Source organism: Nerophis lumbriciformis, linkage group LG03, assembly GCF_033978685.3.
Source record: "Nerophis lumbriciformis linkage group LG03, RoL_Nlum_v2.1, whole genome shotgun sequence".
NCBI classification, from domain to species: domain Eukaryota; kingdom Metazoa; phylum Chordata; class Actinopteri; order Syngnathiformes; family Syngnathidae; genus Nerophis; species Nerophis lumbriciformis.
The window spans coordinates 61,074,329-61,080,734 of record NC_084550.2 but is presented as its reverse complement, the minus strand read 5'-3'; the positions used below and the strand labels follow the sequence as shown (position 1 = coordinate 61,080,734).

Sequence of the window (6,406 nt, the reverse complement as noted above, 5' to 3'; positions counted from 1 at the left end):
AAAGACCATATATTTTTTTAACCGATTTCCGAACTCTAAATGGGTGAATTTTGGTGAATTAAACACATTTCTAATATTCGCTCTCGGAGCGATGACGTCACAACGTGGCGTCACATTGGGAAGCAATCCGCCATTTTCTCAAACACAGAGTCAAATCAGCTCTGTTATTTTCCGTTTTTTCGACTGTTTTCCGTACCTTGGAGACATCATGCCTCGTCGGTGTGTTGTCGGAGGGTGTAACAACACGAACAGGGACGGATTCAAGTTGCACCAGTGGCCCAAAGATGCGAAAGTGGCAAGAAATTGGACGTTTGTTCCGCACACTTTACCGACGAAAGCTATGCTACGACTGAGATGGCAAGAATGTGTGGATATCCTGCGACACTCAAAGCAGATGCATTTCCAACGATAAAGTCAAAGAAATCTGCCGCCAGACCCCCATTGAATCTGCCGTAGTGTGTGAGCAATTCAGGGACAAAGGACCTCGGTAGCACGGCAAGCAATGGCGGCAGTTTGTTCCCGCAGACGAGCGAGCTAAACCCCCTGGATGTCTTGGCTCACACCGTCCCTTATGCCACCGAAGATGATCAAGAGAAGAATATCGACCCTAGCTTCCCTGGCCTGCTGACATCAACTCCAAAACTGGACAGATCAGCTTTCAGGAAAAGAGCGCGGATGAGGGTATGTCTCCAGAATATATTAATTGATGAAAATTGGGCTGTCTGCACTCTCAAAGTGCATGTTGTTGCCAAATGTATTTCATATGCTGTAAACCTAGTTCATAGTTGTTAGCTTCCTTTAATGCCAAACAAACACATACCAATCGTTGGTTGGAAGGCGATCGCCAAATTCGTCCTCGCTTTCTCCCGTGTCGCTGGCTGTCGTGTCGTTTTCGTCGGTTTCGCTTGCATACGGTTCAAACCGATATGGCTCAATAGCTTCAGTTTCTTCTTCAATTTCGTTTTCGCTACCTGCCTCCACACTACAACCATCCGTTTCAATACATGCGTAATCTGTTGAATCGCTTAAGCCGCTGAAATCCGAGTCTGAATCCGAGCTAATGTCGCTATAGCTTGCGGTTCTTTCCGCCATGTTTGTTTGTGTTGGCTTCACTATGTGACGTCACAGGAAAATGGACGGGTGGTTAAAATCAGGCACTTTGAAGCTTTTTTTAGGGATATTGCGTGATGGGTAAAATTTTGAAAAAAACTTCGAAAAATATAATAAGCCACTGGGAACTGATTTTTAATGGTTTTAACCATTCTGAAATTGTGATAATGTTCCCCTTTAAGTGTTTTGGTCCTAAATGATCTCAGTAAGATATTACAGCTTGTTGCTGAGATTTGATGACCTATATTGAGTAAAACATGCTTGAAACTAGAATATCAAGTGTTGCAAAGCTGTGTCATCAACACTCACAAGTATAAAACTACTCTTTTAAAGTAATCATTTCTTATTTCAAGCATGAAAAAAAAAATCATGACTTTGACACAATTGTGTCTCATAATTAAAACAAATGACAGCCACTTTGCTGTTTTATTTTCAATGAAACAGTAGAAAATACGTACTCATATAGTAGTACAGTTGGCACAGTACAGTAAACTGACAGTTAATATTTAAACATTTAACATGTGACATTTCTAACAATTTTTGAACAGAAATAGTTCATGCAAATTCAGATAAATTCTTCAAAATTACGATAAAAATGTTTTTGGCCGGGATTCCGTGCTGTATATATGCGCACTAATTGACTGAAAGAGCACGCACTTGGCGCGATGATGTCATGTTATCCATGGAAAAATGCATTTTTAGACAATATGATTTGCCTGAGCGGCCAAGAGACCCCGAGAGTGTCATGTCTGTGTAAGTTGATTTGATTTGATTTGATCATGTTTTGTTTTAGTCATGTTTTGTTTTGTTTAGTTATTGGACTCTTTAGTTTCTGTTTACGCTCCATTGTTTTTGTTTTCATAGCAACCCATTAGTTTTCACCTGTCACGTCACGCACCTGTTTTGAGTCACGCACCTGTTGTTAATCATGTCTGTGTTATTTAAGCTTTTCATTTTCTGTTGTTCGTCCTGGTGTCATATCCTTTCTAACCCTGCTATCCTCTCGTATCAAGCCATGTTCACAGTCCCATGCCACAGTAAGTGTTTTTATTTCGTGTTCCTTTGTGCAAGTTTTGTTTTCATTCGCCAAGTTTTTTACCTCCGCCATTGTGCGCGCCTTTTGTTTGCTTCTGTTTTGTAGTTTGTCAGTGTTTAAAATAAATCATGTACCCACCTTCAAGCCATGTCCAATCCAAGTTCACTTGCATCTCGGGAAAACAAACACTCCATAGTCCACGTCTTGACAGAGTGTAACAAGATGTTGCCTTGTTGCCTTTCCATTAAGAACAATGAATTAGTTTTTAGTATAAGTTTGCTGGTTTCAAGAAATGTAATGCCGAGCGCTTGTCATTATGTCAAGATAATGGCACTAGAATTTACTTAATTTAAGAATATTTTTCAACATATTGAGCAAAAAGTTCTCATATTTATTTTTTCTACCAAGAAAAGTGCACTTGTTATTAGTGAGAATATACTTATTTTAAGGTATTTTTGGGTTCATTGAAGTTAGCTAATTTTACTTGTTTTGGAAAGTCTTGACAAGCCAAATTTTCTTGTTCTATTGGCAGATAATTTTGCTTAGTTCAAATAAAATACCCCTCATTTTTGTATTTTTTTGTTCTTGTTTTTGAACACTGACTTTTTGCAGTGCAGGAGAGGGATTTACCCTGAAACTGGCACTTTCTAATTCCCAGTCGACCATGTAATGGGGCCAAGTAAGTGACTTGACTTCATTGTGCGGCTATGATCTTCCTCACTTCGGCATATATTTTTGGCAGCATTTCTCGTGCAAAATGTGGCAACTTGAGAGCAGTTTTGATTCGGGCTTACATGGTAAACAACTCAAATTAATGATTTATCCAGACAGCATCGGTTGTCCAAATGTGGCCAAGAAGACGCATTGTGGGTTTCCTGGATGTGGTCTACATCACTAAAAGAAAAATCTAAAGAAGAAAATCCCTCTGCCATCTTCCACTATTTTTTTAAATATATAAATCGCCCTCTTGAAAGGGCGATAAATCGCCCTCTTGAAAGGGCAATTTATATGTATCTCCCTGTACGATCAGTGTCAGAGCTTGGTCCGCATTGCCGGCAATAAGTCGGACCCGTTTCCAGTGAGGGTTGGACTCTGCCAAGGCTGCCCTTTGTCACCGATTCTGTTCATAACTGCTATGGACAGAATTTCTAGGCGCAGTCAAGGCGTTGAGGGGATCCGGTTTGGTGGCTGCAGGATTAGGTCTCTGCTTTTTGCAGATGATGTGGTCCTGATGGCTTCATCTGGCCAGGATCTTCAGCTCTCACTGGATCGGTTCGCAGCCGAGTGTGAAGCGACTGGGATGAGAATCAGCACCTCCAAGTCCGAGTCCATGGTTCTCGCCCGGGAAAAGGTGGAGTGCCATCTCCGGGTTGGGGAGGAGATCTTGCCCGAAGTGGAGGAGTTCAAGTACCTCGGAGTCTTGTTCACGAGAGAGGGAAGAGTGGATCGTGAGATCGACAGGCGGATCGGTGCGGCATCTTCAGTAATGCGGACGCTGTATCGATCCGTTGTGGTGAAGAAGGAGCTGAGCCGGAAGGCAAAGCTCTCAATTTACCGGTCGATCTACGTTCCCATCCTTACCTATGGTCATGAGCTTTGGGTTATGACCGAAAGGACAAGATCACGGGTACAAGCGGCCAAAATGAGTTTCCTCCGCCGGGTGGCGTGTCTCTCCCTTAGAGATAGGGTGAGAGGCTCTCTCTTCCGGGAGGAGCTCAAAGTAAAGCCGCTGCTCCTCCACATGGAGAGAAGTCAGATGAGGTGGTTCGGGCATCTGCTAAGGATGCCACCCGAACGCCTCCCTAGGGAGGTGTTTAGGGCACGTACGATCAGTAGGAGGCCACGGGGAAGATCCAGGACACGTTGGGAAGGTTATGTTTCTAGGCTGGTCTGGGAACGCCTCGGGATCCCCCGGCAGGAGCTGAGCCGGAAGGCAAAGCTCTCAATTTACCGGTCGATCTACGTTCCCATCCTTACCTATGGTCATGAGCTTTGGGTTATGACTGAAAGGACAAGATCACGGGTACAAGCGGCCGAAATGAGTTTCCTCCGCCGGGTGGGGTGTCTCTCCCTTAGAGTTGAGTGAGAGGCTCTCTCTTCCGGGAGGAGCTCAAAGTAAAGCCGCTGCTCCTCCACATGGAGAGGAGCCAGATGAGGTGGTTCAGGGACGGCGTGGCGAAGTTGGTAGAGTGGCTGTGCCAGCAATCGGAAGGTTGCTGGTTACTGGGGTTCAATCCCCACCTTCTACCATCCTAGTCACGTCCCTTGTGTCCTTGGGCAATACACTTCACCCCTTGCTCCTGATGGCTGCTGGTTAGCGCCTTGCATGGCAGCTCCCGCCATCAGTGTGTGAATGTGTGTGTGAATGGATGAATGTGGAAATACTGTCAAAGCGCTTTGAGTACCTTGAAGGTTGAAAAGCGCTATACAAGTATAACCCACCCGAACGCCTCCCTAGGAAGGTGTTTAGGGCACTTCCGACCGGTAGGGGAAGATCCAGGACACGTTGGGAAGACTATGTCTCTCGGCTGGTCTGGGAACGCCTCGGGATCCCCCGGCAGGAGCTGGACGAAGTGGCTGGGGAGAGGGAAGTCTGGGCTTCTCTGCTTAGGCTGCTGCCTTCCGCTTATCCTGACCTCGGATAAGCGGAAGAAAATGGATGGATGGATGGCCCTCTTGAAAATTCCCTCTTCTCTTCTCCGACTCTCTCGTCGTCATTTGGGATGTCTGTTGTGATTTCACTTCCATGACCCGCCCTATCTTGCCTCTGATTGGCCTGTCCCTAATGTTTTGCTCTAATCTTAACCAATCGTGACTCGTCATAGTAAACAACCAAGCAATCATGGATGTTCTTATACGTCCAAGCACGCCTTGGAAGGAGGAAGGGGAGGGGTTTAGTAGCCCATGGAGTGGGGGAGAACAAGGAACACAACAAATAAGCGGTGTTTGGTCATTTTAACGTGAAATAAATTGTATCGATATTACGATATTTTCTTAATTCATATCTTGTTTTATAATACATCTATATATCTTACAAACTCGATATATCGCCCAGCCCTAGTATGGCCCACGTAAAACCGAGGTACCACTGTGTTAAGTGAGGAAAGTTGCACATTTTGAGAAGGCCCCAATGATACTAGCATGCTGTTGTTAGCTTGCTAACCCTAACTCCGTGGTCGGCCTCCAACTGTGCCAACACATTGACATTCAAAGACTCAATTTGCAGGCGCCGTAGTTCACATTTTATGGTGGCCACACTCTCTTAGGTCCAGCTCACAGTCAACTCCACCTGTTTTACACATTTGGCATTAGGTGGGTTTCACTCGCACTGCCGCATGTTCAGTGAGGGCGCCTTTGAACGCTTGCGCCAATTTTAGCGGCATTCACCATGAATTGTCAGCCTCTGCATTCAGTGGTGAGTCTATTGTTAACTACTGCGGCTTCCCGGCAGACTCTGATCCAAATCCCAACTTAGACCAGGGGTCGGCAACCCAAAACGTTGAAAGAGCCATATTGGACCAAAATTAAAAAAAACAAATCTGTCTGGAGCCGCAAAAAATGAAAAGCCGTATATAAGTCTTATAATGAAGGCAACACATGACGTAAGTGTCTATATTAGCCTACTATCAAAATGGCTATTTGTCACAGGCTGACACAAATCTTTGTTGACAGGAACCTTGAAATGTAATATTTATTCTACACATTTTTACAACATTAGAAACCATTAGTAAATCAGATGTGATGAGGTGGCGACTTGTCCAGGGTGTACCCCGCCTTCCGCCCGATTGTAGCTGAGATAGGCTCCAGCGCCCCCCACGACCCCGAAGGGAATAAGCGGTAGAAAATGCCATCCATCCATCCATTTACTACCGCGGCGATGACCAAGAAGAACACGGAATTGGAATATAATTACAACATTTTATGTACATATTTATATACAGATTTGAACAATTAGTGATTCACTGAAATATATTTATTAATTGTGGTTCTTACAAAAAATATATCTTATAAAATATAAAAGCTAAAATGTCTCTTAAAGCTCTGCCCCTTTAATTAGTGAATACTAAATAATTTAACTTTAGCCTACTACTACAACCATATTATTTACCAGCAACATGAAGTGAAACAGAGGCAGATGTGTCCTGCCACAGTCAGTCAACCTCCTCCTCCTCCTCCTCCTGCTGCTGCTGCTGAACAGGTCGCACCTGTGGTCCGAACTGTAGGCCTACCTCCTCTCCAAGTCGAGCCCTTTTCGGCCGT

General features: G+C 44.4%; 1 protein-coding gene across 1 annotated transcript in view; it reads right to left on the bottom strand.

Moving 5' to 3' along the window:
• Positions 1–6,406, bottom strand: part of LOC140678593 (uncharacterized) — a 51,681-nt gene that overhangs the window by 22,069 nt on the left and 23,206 nt on the right. The window lies entirely within an intron of this gene.